Here is a 14,279-nt window from a genome sequence, read left to right as displayed (position 1 = left end):
GTTGTAGTGGGAGCAAATTCAACAAAGTAGCTATCATTATTATTCTCATCATCAAATATAGGAGGCATATTGTAATCATAATCAAATTTATCCTCCATAACAGGCGGCACCATAAGACTACTATCATTATAATCATCATAAATAGGAGGCAAAGTATCATCAAAGTAAATTTTCTCCTCAATGCTTGGGGGACTAAAAAGATCATGCTCATCAAAGCCAGCTTCCCCAAGCTTAGAATTTTCCATAGCATTAGCAACAATAGTGTTCAAAGCATTCATATTAATAACATTCCCATTAGCATGCATATAAAGTTCCATGGGTTTTTTAATTCTCTCTTCAAACACATCATGTCCTAATTCAAGATAAAGTTCATAAAGATCTCTCATATTTTTGTTGTTTTCCATTATGCCTAATGATAACCCACAAGTATAGGGGATCGCGATAGTCTTCGAGGGTAGTATAACCCAAATTTATTGATTCGACACAAGGGGAGGTAAAGAATACTTATAAGCCTTAACAACTGAGTTGTCAATTCAGCTGCACCTGGAAAAGCACTAGCAACAGGGGTGATGTGAAAGTAACAGTAATATGAGAGCAGTAGTAACAGTAACACAGCAGCAGTAATAGTAACACAGAGGTAATATGATGACATGTAGAACAAGTATTTGATGATGAAATATGGACCGGGGTTCCCAGCGATCTACACTAGTGGTAACTCTCCAATAAGTGACAAGTGTTGGGTGAACAAATTACAGTTGGGCAATTGATAGGAATCAAAGCATTAAGATAGAACATCAGGCTTATTAATTATGTAGGCATGTTTTCCGTATATAGTCGTACGTGCTCGCAATGAGAAACTTGCACAACATCTTTTGTCCTACCAGCCGGTGGCAGCCGGGCCTCAAGGGAAACTACTGGATATTAAGGTACTCCTTTTAATAGAGTACCGGAGCAAAGCATTAACACACCGTGAAAACATGTGATCCTCACATCACTACCATCCCCTCCGGTTGTCCCGATTTCTGTCACTTCGGGGCCATTGGTTCCGGACAGTGACATGTGCATACAACTTGTAGATACAATCTAAGCAATTCATATAGAGCTCAAATCTAAGATCATGCCACTCGGGCCCTAGTGACAAGCATTAAGAATAACAAGATTGCAGCAACAATAACTTCACAAACTTTATAGATAGACTAATCATAATGTATCATCCATCGGATCCCAACAAACACAACACCGATTACATCAGATGAATCTCAATCATGTGAGGCAGCTCATGAGACCATTGTATTGAAGTACATGGGGGAGAGTATACCGACATAGCTACTGCTAGAACCCGTAGTCCATGGGGGAACTACTCACGGAGCATGATGGAGGCGGTGGCGTTGATGGAGATGGCTTCCGGGGGCACTTCCCCGTTCCGGCAGGGTGCCGGAACAGAGTTCTGTCCCCCGAATTGGAGTTTCGCGATGGCGGCGGCGCCCCTGGAGTCTTTCTGGAGTTTCGTCAATTGGTACGGTGTTTTTAGGTCGAAAGGGATTTTATAGGCGAAGAGGCGGCGCAGGGGGGTCGACAGGGTGGCCTCACCCTAGGCCGGCGCGGCCAGGGCCTGGCCCGCGCGGCTAGGTGGTGTGGGGCCCCCCTGGCTCTCCTCCGACTCTTCTTCGGTGTTCTGGAGCCTTCCGGGAAAAATAGGAGGTTTGGCGTTGATTTCGTCCAATTCCGAGAATATTGCCCGAACAGCCTTTCTGGAACCAAAAACAGCAGAAAACAGGAACTGGCACTGTGGCATCTCGTTAATAGGTTAGTTCCGGAAAACGCATAAAAACATCATAAAGTGCAAGCAAAACATGTAAGTATTGTCATAAAACAAGCATGGAACGACAGAAATTATGGATACGTCGGGGACGTATCAGCATCCCCAAGCTTAGTTCATGCTCGTCAGAAGCAGTAAACGATAAAAAGAATAATTTCTATAGTGACATGCTACTTACATAACATTGATCATACTATTACAAATCATATGAAATGAATGAAGTGACTCAAGGCAATGATCTATAGTTGCTAACAAATAGATAACATATAGCAAAACTTTTCATAAAGAGTACTTTCAAGACAAGCATCAAAAGATTGCACAAGAGTTAACTCATAAAGCAATAGATTCAAAGTAAAGGCATCGAAGCAACACAAAGGAAGATATAAGTTTCAGCGGTTGCTTTCAACTTTCAACATGCATATCTCATGGATAATTGTCAACACAAAGTAATATGATGAATGCAAATATGCAAGTATGTAAGAATCAATGCACAGTTAACACAAGTGTTTGCTTCTAAGGTGGAAGGAAGTAGGTAACTGACTCAACATAAAAGTAAAAGAATGGTCCTTCAAAGAGGAAAGCATCGATTGCTATATTTGTGCTAGAGCTTTGGTTTTAAAAACATATAGAGAGCATAAAAGTAAAATTTTGAGAGGTGTTTGTTGTTGTCAACGAATGGTAATGGGTACACTAACTACCTCGCCAACCGGACTTTCAAGAGCGGCTCCAATGAATTATTTGCTTGTTTATGTGGCACTCCTTCCAACCTTTCTTACACAAACCATGGCTAACCGAATCCTCGGGTGCCTGCCAACAATCTCATACCATGAAGGAGTGCCTTTTTATTTTAGTTTTATTATGATGATGACACTCCTCCCAACCTTTGCTTACACAAGCCATGGCTAACCGAATCCTTCGGGTGCCGTCCAACAATCACATACCATGGAGGAGTGTCTATTTTGGTTAATTAATTTGGGACTGGGAATCCCATTGCCAGCTCTTTTTGCAAAATTATTGGATAAGCGGATGTGCCACTAGTCCATATGAGAGTCCGTCAAAAGTAAATGACAAGGTTGAAAGCTAAACACCACATACTTCCTCATGAGCTATAAAACATTAACACAAATTGAGAAGCATTTTGAATTGTTTAAAGGTAGCACTCAAGCAATTTACTTTGGAATGGCAGGAAATACCACATAGTAGGTAGGTATGGTGGACACAATTGGCATAGTGGTTGGCTCAAGGATTTTGGATGCATGAGAAGTATTCCCTCTCGATACAAGGCTAGGCTAGCAAGGTTGTTTGAAGCAAACACAAGTATGAACCGGTACAGCAAAACTTACATAAGAACATATCGCAAGCATTATAATACTCTACACTGTCTTCCTTGTTGCTCAAACACTTTTACCAGAAAATATCTAGACCTTAAGAGAGATCAATTATGCAAACCAATTTTAACAAGCTTTACGGTAGTTCTCCACTAATAGGTTTAAACTACATGCAAAAACTTATGATCTACTTAAGAGCTCAAAACAATTTCCAAGTGTCAAATTATCCAAGACATATGAGGCATTTTCTTTTTCCAACCAAATAATAATAAGTATTGTAGCTTCCAACTTTTATCATTGAACATTAAAAGTAAAACGAAGAACAAGTGTTCATATGAAAAAGCGGAGCGTGTATCTCTCCCAATCAAGGATTGCTAGGATCCGAATTTATTCAAACACAAACAAAACGAAAATAAAAGCAAACAGACGCTCCAAGTAAAACACATATGATGTGACCGAATAAAAATATAGTTTCAGGGGAGGAACCTGATAAGTTGATGAAGAAGGGGATGCCTTGGGCATCCCCAAGCTTAGACGCTTGAGTCTTCTTGAAATATGCAGGGATGAACCACGGGGGCATCCCCAAGCTTAGACTTTTCACTCTTCTTGATCATATATCATCCTCCTCTCTTGACCCTTGAAAACTTCCTTCACACCAAACTTCTCATAAACTTCATTAGAGGGGTTAGTACTCAAAAAATTTGAATCCACCTTGGTCCTGTAGTGGCACATTGCAAGAACTCAATAAAACATCAGCTACAGCTCTCTACGTCTAGAAAACCTCGCTTAAAGTCCACAAGAGACAATGCAAAAAACAGAGACAGAATCTGCCAAAACAGAACAGCCAGTAAAGACGAATTTTAATAAAATACTTCCGTTGCTCATATCAGAAAACTCAAAACTAATGAAAGTTGCGTACATATCTGAGGAACACGCACGTAAATTGGCATATTTTTCTGATTTTTCTACAGGGAAAACAGCCCAGATTCGTGACAGATAGAAATCTGTTTCTGCGCAGAAATCCAAATCTAGTATCAACCTTCGATTAGAGGCTTCACTTGGCACAACAAAACACAAAACTAAGATAAGGAGAGGTTGCTACAGTAGTAAACAACTTCCAAGACACAAATATAAAACAAAGTACTGTAGCAAAATAACACATGGGTTATCTCCCAAGAAGTTCTTTCTTTATAGCCATTAAGATGGGCTCAGCAGTTTTAATGATGCACTCGCAAGAAATAGTATTTGAAGAAAAAGAGAGCATCAAGAGGCAAATACAAAACACATTTAAGTCTAACATGCTTCCTATGCAAAGGAATCTTGTAAATAAACAAGTTCATGAAAAGCAAAGTAACAAGCATAGGAAGATAGAACAAGTGTAACTTCAAAAATTTCAGCACATAGAGAGGTGTTTTAGTACCATACAAATTTCTACAACCATATTTTCCTCTCTCATAATAATTTTCAGTAGCTTCATGAACAAACTCAACAATATAACTATCACATGCATCATACTTTCCATGATTTCCAAACACATAATTTTTATCAAGTTCAAGAATAGTGGAATTAAAACTTTCAAACTTACTTTTATTAATAATATAACAAGGTAGTTGATCAATCTCAAGAGATATGGGACTCCTAGATAAAGTCATGAACTCTCCAATCCCATTTTCATTAGTAGTACAATTAATAGTATCAAGTAACATAGGACCATCATCTAGAGCTTTATCGTAAACATTTGCTAAGCAAAATTCTTTAGTACCATGCATTTCGACATCAGACACAAACAAAGCATTATCATAAGATTTATCAAAGTAGCATGGATTATCATATATAACAGTAGCATAATTATTCTCAGAAGTTTTACTCATAGGGAATATTTCAAGAGAATCCACAGGAACATAACATTCAACCTCTTTCGGTAAGCATGGAGGACAATCAAATAATGTAAGAGATAAAGAGTTACTCTCATTAGGAGGTTGGCATGGGTAGCTAATCCATTCTTCCTCCTTTTGTTCGTCGCTCTCCTCTTCTTTTTCATCCAATGAGCTTTCAGGTTCATTAATTTCCTCCTCTTTTTCATCCAATGAGCTTTCAGGTTCATCAGTTTCTTCTTCCACGGGTTCCTGCAAATTGTGAGTGCATTCTTGTGCATTAATGAGTCTCTCTTTATAATCAATGATATAAGGATTATTACCGAAGCATTCTATGCAACAATTAAGGATAGAAGAGACATAATCTTTAAGGTCCTTACAAACAACACAAGTTTCATAATTCTCAACCATGAAGGATTCGATCTCAGAGGCTCCCATAAACACGACAAATTGTTCTACCTCTTCGAACCCATAATGAATATAGCAATTCCGATTATAGTTCTTAATTAAAAATTCCTCACTAAAGCCACATTGAAATTTAAGATGTTTAGTATCCTGTTGAGAGCAACAGTTTATATCATGGCGTTTAAGCAAGATTTTAGCAATTGTATCCACTTTTTCTATCATAGCACTCATTATTTCACCAGCTCTTGATTTCCTATAATTATTATAACATTCTATGAGCTCCAAGTAGGTTGTTGGTTCTCCCATAACAGTAGTTTTTAATTTTTTGGTTTTTCAAATTTTTATGGATTTTTGGGTATATGAGACAAATAAAACAAGACAAAAATAAACTAAGCAAAAGTAAACTACGCAAACTAATACTAGACAGAAATAAACTAAGCAAAAATAAACTAGACAAAAGTAAACTAAGCAAAACAAAATAAAATAAAACAGAGAGAGAGGTAGAGTGTACTCCCCGAGGTGAACTTATGAGTAGAGCTATGCCTCCCCGGCAACGGCGCCGAAAAACAGTCTTGATAACCCACAAGTATAGGGGATCGCGATAGTCTTCGAGGGTAGTATAACCCAAATTTATTGATTCGACACAAGGGAGGTAAAGAATACTTTTAAGCCTTAACAACTGTGTTGTCAATTAAGCTGCACCTGAAAAGCACTAGCAACAGGGGTGATGTGAAAGTAACGATAATATGAGAGCAGTAGTAACAAGAATACACAGCAGCGAATAGTAACACAGAGGTAATATGATGACATGTAGAACAAGTATTTGATGATGAAATATGGACCGGGGTTCCCAGCGATCTACACTAGTGGTAACTCTCCAATAAGTGACAAGTGTTGGGTGAACAAATTACAGTTGGGCAATTGATAGGAATCAAAGCATTAAGATAGAACATCAGGCTTATTAATTATGTAGGCATGTTTTCCGTATATAGTCGTACGTGCTCGCAATGAGAAACTTGCACAACATCTTTTGTCCTACCAGCCGGTGGCAGCCGGGCCTCAAGGGAAACTATCGGATATTAAGGTACTCCTTTTAATAGAGTACCGGAGCAAAGCATTAACACACCGTGAAAACATGTGATCCTCACATCACTACCATCCCCTCCGGTTGTCCCGATTTCTGTCACTTCGGGGCCATTGGTTCCGGACAGTGACATGTGCATACAACTTGTAGATACAATCTAAGCAATTCATATAGAGCTCAAATCTAAGATCATGCCACTCGGGCCCTAGTGACAAGCATTAAGAATAACAAGATTGCAGCAACAATAACTTCACAAACTTTATAGATAGACTAATCATAATGTATCATCCATCGGATCCCAACAAACACAACACCGATTACATCAGATGAATCTCAATCATGTGAGGCAGCTCATGAGACCATTGTATTGAAGTACATGGGGGAGAGTATACCGACATAGCTACTGCTAGAACCCGTAGTCCATGGGGGAACTACTCACGGAGCATGATGGAGGCGGTGGCGTTGATGGAGATGGCTTCCGGGGGCACTTCCCCGTTCCGGCAGGGTGCCGGAACAGAGTTCTGTCCCCCGAATTGGAGTTTCGCGATGGCGGCGGCGCCCCTGGAGTCTTTCTGGAGTTTCGTCAATTGGTACGGTGTTTTTAGGTCGAAAGGGATTTTATAGGCGAAGAGGCGGCGCAGGGGGGTCGACAGGGTGGCCTCACCCTAGGCCGGCGCGGCCAGGGCCTGGCCCGCGCGGCTAGGTGGTGTGGGGCCCCCCTGGCTCTCCTCCGACTCTTCTTCGGTGTTCTGGAGCCTTCCGGGAAAAATAGGAGGTTTGGCGTTGATTTCGTCCAATTCCGAGAATATTGCCCGAACAGCCTTTCTGGAACCAAAAACAGCAGAAAACAGGAACTGGCACTGTGGCATCTCGTTAATAGGTTAGTTCCGGAAAACGCATAAAAACATCATAAAGTGCAAGCAAAACATGTAAGTATTGTCATAAAACAAGCATGGAACGACAGAAATTATGGATACGTCGGGGACGTATCACCTAACTAGTGTAAACAAGAAACAAAAAGTTGCAATTGCAGGATCTAAAGGAAATAGCTTCGAGTACTTACAACGGCGGAAAATAGCTTAGTAGCCGAGATCCGGAGTGTGAGTACCTTTTACCTTTCCTCCCCGGCAACGGCGCCAGAAAATAGCTTGCTGTCCACAACTGGCGCGTAGTTGACGTGGGAGGTTTAATGGCGGTTGACGGGCTTGGTGGAGTGTCTTGATTCGTCCCCGGCAACGGCGCCAGAAAATAGCTTGATGTCTACGCCCCCTCCTTTTCCTGTAGACAGTGTTGGGCCTCCAAGAGCAGAGGTTTGTAGAACAACAGCAAGTTTCCCTTAAGTGAATCACCCAAGGTTTATCGAACTCAGGGAGGAAGAGGTCAAAGATATCCCTCTCATGCAACCCTGCAACCACAAAGCAAGAAGTCTCTTGTGTCCCCAACACACCTAATAGGTGCACTAGTTCGGCGAAGAGATAGTGAAATACAGGTGGTATAAATAAGTATGAGCAGTAGCAACGGCACCAGAAAAGTGCTTTGCCCAGGACAGTAAACAAGCAGTAGCAACGCAGCAGTAGTAACGCAAAGAAACAAAGAAACAAGCAGCGATAGCAGTATTTAGGAACAAGGCCTAGGGATCATACTTTCACTAGTGGACACTCTCAACATTGATCACATAACAGAATAGATAAATGCATACTCTACACTCTTGTTGGATGATGAACACCATTGCGTAGGATTACACGAACCCTCAATGCCGGAGTTAACAAGCTCCACAATTCAATGTTCATATTTAAATAACCTTAGAGTGCATGAAAGATCAATACGACTAAACCAAGTACTAACATAGCATGCACACTGTCACCTTCACACTATGTAGGAGGAATAGATCACATCAATACCATCATAGCAATAGTTAACTTCATAATCTACAAGAGATCATAATCATAGCCTACGCCAAGTACTAACACGGATGCACACACTGTCACCATTACACCGTGCAGGAGGAATAAAACTACTTTAATAACATCACTAGAGTAGCACATAGATAAATTGTGATACAAAACACATTGCAATCATAAAGAGATATAAATAAGCACTTCACTATGCCATTCATAACAGTGAATAAGTATTCTGTGAAATATAGCCTAAGAGACCCACACGGTGCACACACTGTCACCTTTACACACGTGGGACAAGGAGTCTCCGGAGATCACATAAGTAAAATTCACTTGACTAGCATAACGACATCTAGATTACAAGCATCATCATATGAATCTCAATCATGTAAAGCAGCTCATGAGATTATTGTATTGAAGTACATAGGAGAGAGATGAACCACATAGCTACCGGTACAGCCCCGAGCCTCGATGGAGAACTACTCCCTCCTCATGGGAGACAGCAGCGTTGATGAAGATGGCGGTGGTGTCGATGGAGAAGCCTTCCGGGGGCACTTCCCCGTCCCGGCGGCGTGCCGGAACAGAGACTCCTGTCCCCCAGATCTTGGCTTCGCGATGGCGGCGGCTCTGGAAGGTTTCTCGTACCGTGGCTTTTTTTTTGTCTCGAGGTTTTAGGTCCAGGGGCTTTATATAGGCGAAGAGGCGGCGTCAGGAGGTCGAAGGGGCGACCACACTATAGGGGGGCGCGGGCCCCCCTGGCCGCGCCGGCCTAGGGTTTGGTGGGCCTGTGCCCCCTCTCTGGCGGTTCTCGTGTGTTCTGGATGCTTCCGGGCAAAATAGGAACCTGGGCGTTGATTTCGTCCAATTCCGAGAATATTTCGTTACTAGGATTTCTGAAACCAAAACAGCAGAAACAAAGAATCGGCACTTCGGCATCTTGTTAATAGGTTAGTTCCAGAAAATGCACGAATATGACATAAAATGTGCATATAACATGTAGATATCATCAATAATGTGGCATGGAACATAAGAAATTATCGATACGTCGGAGACGTATCAGTCCGTCAGCGTCTTTCGGAACAGGTCGACTGCCTGGACCCTTTCCAAAGATAACATTTAAATCCTTGACCATGTCAAATATATCACCACCACTACGGGGGACAGGTTTCGGACGGTTGTCTGCCTCGCCATCGAAATGCTTGCCTTTTTTCCTTAAGGGATGCTTGCGCGGAAGGAAACAGCGATTGTACGGGTACACAACTTTTTTTCTTTTTCCCAAATATTTACCTTCAGTCTCATCTAAACAGTGTGTGCATGCGTTGTATCCTTTGTTTCGTCTGTCCTGAAATGTTACTAAGAGCAGGCCAATCATTGATGGTTACGAATAGCAACGCTCATAGGTCAAATTCTTGCTCGGTGTGCTCATCCCACACACGTACACCTGGTTTGGCCCACAACTCCAAAAGTTCATCAACTAATGGCCTTAGGTACACATCAATGTCGTTGCCGGGTTGCTTTGGGCCTTGGATAAGCACTGGCAACATAATGAACTTCCGCTTCATGCACAACCAAGGAGGAAGGTTGTAGATACATAAAGTCACGGGCCAGGTGCTGTGACTGCAGCTCTGCTCCCCAAAAGGATTCATGCAATCTGTACTTAGACCAAAGTATAAGTTCCTTGCCTCACCTGCAAAATCCGGGAACTCTCTCCCGATGTTCCTCCACTGCCGATCATCAGCGGGGTGCCTCAACATCGCGTCTTTCTTACGTTCTTTCATGTGCCATCGCAACAGCTTGGCATGCTCTTTGTTTCTGAACAAACGTTTCAACCGTGGTATTATTGGAGCATACCACATCACCTTCGCAGGAACCCTCTTCCTGGGTGGCTCGCCCTCAACATCACCAGGGTCATCTTTTCTGATCTTATACCGCAATGCACCACATATCGGATATTTATTCAAATTCTCGTACTTCTCACCGCGGTAGAGGATACAGTCATTAATGCATGCAAGTATCTTCTGCACATCTAATCCTAGAGGGCAGACAAGCTTCTTTGCTTCATATGTACTGACGGGCAATTCATTATTTCTTGGAAACAACTTCTTTAATATTATCATCAATTTCTCAAATCCCGAGTCAGTCACACCGTCCTCTGCCTTCCATTTCAGCAATTCCAATATGCTACCCAGCTTTCTCTGCCCATTTTCACAACCTGAGTACAACAATTTGTGGTGGTCCTCTAACATCTTGTCGAACTGCAACCTCTCCTTATCCGTGCCACAGTCTCTTCTTGCATCAGAAATGGCCCGACGAAGATCATCATCAACAAGATCATCTGATGCCTGTTCTTCACCTCCTTCTTCTTCATTGTCGTCCATTGCGGTATCATCGCATTCAGAGAACATAGATCGGTATTGGTCATCATTATCTTCTTCTTCATCGCCGTCTTCCATCATAACCCCTTCTTCTCCGTGCTTGGTCCAAACATTATAGCTGGACATGAATCCAAACCGAAGCAGGTGGCTCTTAATGTCTCTTGAGCAAGAGTAATCCTTCTCGTTCTTACATTTTAGACATGGACAGCACATAAAACCTTGCTTCGACTTGTTGGCCTCGGCCACAAGCAGGAAAGAATTCACGTCCTCTCTGAAAGCGGGAGCACATCGGTTACCGTACATCCATGGATGACTCATCTGCATCATAAGTACAATTATATATGTATCAGATGCAATCACCTTGCTAAAATTAGTATTGTACGGACTATGCATATATGGTCGAGAAAATAGTTGCTAACCTTTTAGGATCAAAAAGAGGAGAAATCTTATTAAATAAAATCAAGTGGCATCCCTCTCACAAGCATTCCATCAAACACCTCTTGTGCACATGTAGAAAAAATGAGCTAGCATACACCTCCACCTTCACCACCAAGGAAAAAATGAGGTGGGGGGGACTGGCTGCGTGTTTATATATAGGCATGGCCATTTTGTCGCGGGCCGTATTACGACCCGCGACAAAAGGGGTGCCGACCCCTTTTGTCGCGGGTCGTAATACGGCCCGTGACAAAAGGCCGCGACAAAAGCCTCAGCCGGCTTCGGAGCGATGTGGCCACCCCATTTGTCGCGGGTGCAGGCGCGCCCGCGACAAATGGCTCCCACGGAAGCTCTATTTTCCACTAGTGACCGGTGACCAAGTGAAAAGTTTAACTATTAATAAGCAATTCAATTTAATATTGGGCATACTTTGAGATTAAATTATCAAACAATTAAAATATACCTTGAAAAAATAAAAATAAAATAAAATGAAAAAATGAAAATTGATGCCGGCATAGAACCTTCCTAGACTACCGGTACGTGCGAAATATCTCAGTCATCGGTCCATTGCTTGCAAGCACTGAACTGTCTCAAAACTGTACGTGCACCCGCAAATAATTGGGATCCACCTGCCGTACCAATTGTCCAATTATATGCGCCCGGGTGCTCTCGAAAAGATACCATCTGCCGTGATGGAGTATTCCTTCCCCTGATAGATCACCACAATACGGTCTTCTACTTCGTGAGCAGCGCACTTGTGTATGTGATGTTGATGTCCTGATCTTGACAAAAGTAGGCTCGCTTTGTCCATTAAAAAAATGCTCCATCGATCTTCTCCACGGTCGAGATCACTTTTACATTCCATCTCATATACTGTACATACATTGTATCTGTAATTTATCATGAAAATAATGCACCAGTAGACCCCCCACGGAACGACTTTTTATCATTTCCAAAAAAGCGGGAGAATGTTATCAGCATCTTGAACTGTGCCACAACATATGGACACGTATAACATTTAGGCTGCGGTTTGGTAGCCTGTATTTAATTTCGGGCTTACTGCATCAGTAAGATGAAACTCAGTGCGTGTTTCAGATGAGCTACGGTATAAAAAACGTACTTCGTTTGACTGTTTGGGTTAAATCAGTTGGTACCAAATTGCCATTTTGTTTGGTTGGTCATATACTTTTTTTAGCCTCACATATATGGTAACATGGTGATCTTACCTCACCTATCACAAGCATGAGCATGTAGACATCCCCATGGCACCGCCGTTCATAAACTTCGGCATGTCGGATCACGAAGGCAGATACTACCATGGCATCACCGATCACGTCGGTCAAAAGTATCGCCACGTAGCTGATCGCGAAAACGAAGACCACCAGGACACCGTTGGTCACGCCGGGCACAAACATCATCACGTCGCCGACCACAAAGACAAACACCACCATGACACCACCTTTCACACCTGTCACAAGCATAACCATGTCGTCGACGACGAACCTCAATACCACCATGACACAGTTGGTCACGCCGGTCACAGGCATCTCCATGTCGCCGACCACGAAGACGAACATCACCATGCCGCACCACCATGGGTTATCACCTCTCACTTCTCACATATCATCACCACATCGTCGTACATGAAGATAGCAAGCGAGAAGTTGAGCAATAGTACTCCAAACTATACTCACAAATACGTACACATTACAGTATACTAGCGAGTAATTTATTTATCCGTGTATGTACACTAAAACAAAAACCTGTCAACATGAAAGTCATGATGAATGGTGCGGTGAATTTACTCCTCAAAAGAAATTTCAAACGGTTGAGTGTGCGACAAATTTGACAAAATTCGTTTAAAACTTCATACATGAAATTGACGATTTACGACTGACAAAACTCGAAACCGAGATTGCGGGAATTGATTCAATCATCGACACACATTTTTTTCGTGTACAACTTATTTTAATTCAGATTATGTTTGTTTTGATTTGAAGAGAGGGTGTATGAAATAGTACAAGAGAGAGTGAGCCTAAGGGCATCTCCAGCGGCGTGACGCAAACGGACGTTGTGCGACCGTTTGCTTCCGCGTGGACCGGAAATGTGTCTGCACCCAGCTCCAGAGGGGCGACGCATCGTGTCCGGGGCGTCCGCCGCGATGCAAACGCGGCGCAAATATGCGGCACGTTTGCGTCTCCACGGATGTTGCGCGGTCGCGCCGAGCGTCCGCTCGCTTCCCCCACGGGCCCGCCTCGCAGCGACCCTGTATCAAGGGCATCCGCGGCCAGTGCTTTTGCGTCTGCACCGCAGCCTTCGCCTTCAATTTCGCGGCTGCCTATTCTGCGCACGCACTAGCGGGCGGCGGCTTGGCTTCTGCGCCGCCTTCAATGGCATCATATCTCGCGCGCGGCCGGCCTTAAAAGTCGACCGGCACAGTTCTTGCCCTCGCCTACACCTCCACTCCCACCTCCACCGCCGCGCCGCCGCAGCAACATGGGAAAGAAGAAGAACGACATCGAGGCGTCCGGCACCATGATGTCTACGCACGCTTCTATTCTGTAGACAGTGTTGGGCCTCTAAGAGCAGAGGTTTGTAGAACAGCAGCAAGTTTCCCTTAACTGAATCACCCAAGGTTTATCGAACTCAGGGAGGTAGAGGTCAAAGATATCCCTCTCAAGCAACCCTGCAATTAAGATACAAGAAGTCTCTTGTATCCCCAACACACCTAATACACTTGTCAGATGTATATGTGCACTAGTTCGGCGAAGAGATAGTGAAATACAAGTAATATGGATGATTATAAGTAGTAATTGCAATCTGAAATAAAAATGGCAGCAAGCGAACATGTAGCAGAACTTGTTGGAAACGGTGTTTCAATGCTTAGAAACAAGGCCTAGGGATCATACTTTCACTAGTGGACACTCTCAACAATGATCACATAATTGGACAATTAGATAACTTCTCTTCACTTGTGCTACTCTGAATTACTCTCCTATTGGAATCACTAATCATCACGTAGTGGCTACAAAAGCTCCACTCAAAGTTCATCAATTACTTG

Source organism: Lolium perenne, chromosome 1 (assembly GCF_019359855.2).
Source record: "Lolium perenne isolate Kyuss_39 chromosome 1, Kyuss_2.0, whole genome shotgun sequence".
Classification (NCBI taxonomy): Eukaryota; Viridiplantae; Streptophyta; class Magnoliopsida; order Poales; family Poaceae; genus Lolium; species Lolium perenne.
The sequence above is the reverse complement of the archived record's forward strand: the minus strand, read 5'-3'. Positions refer to the sequence as shown.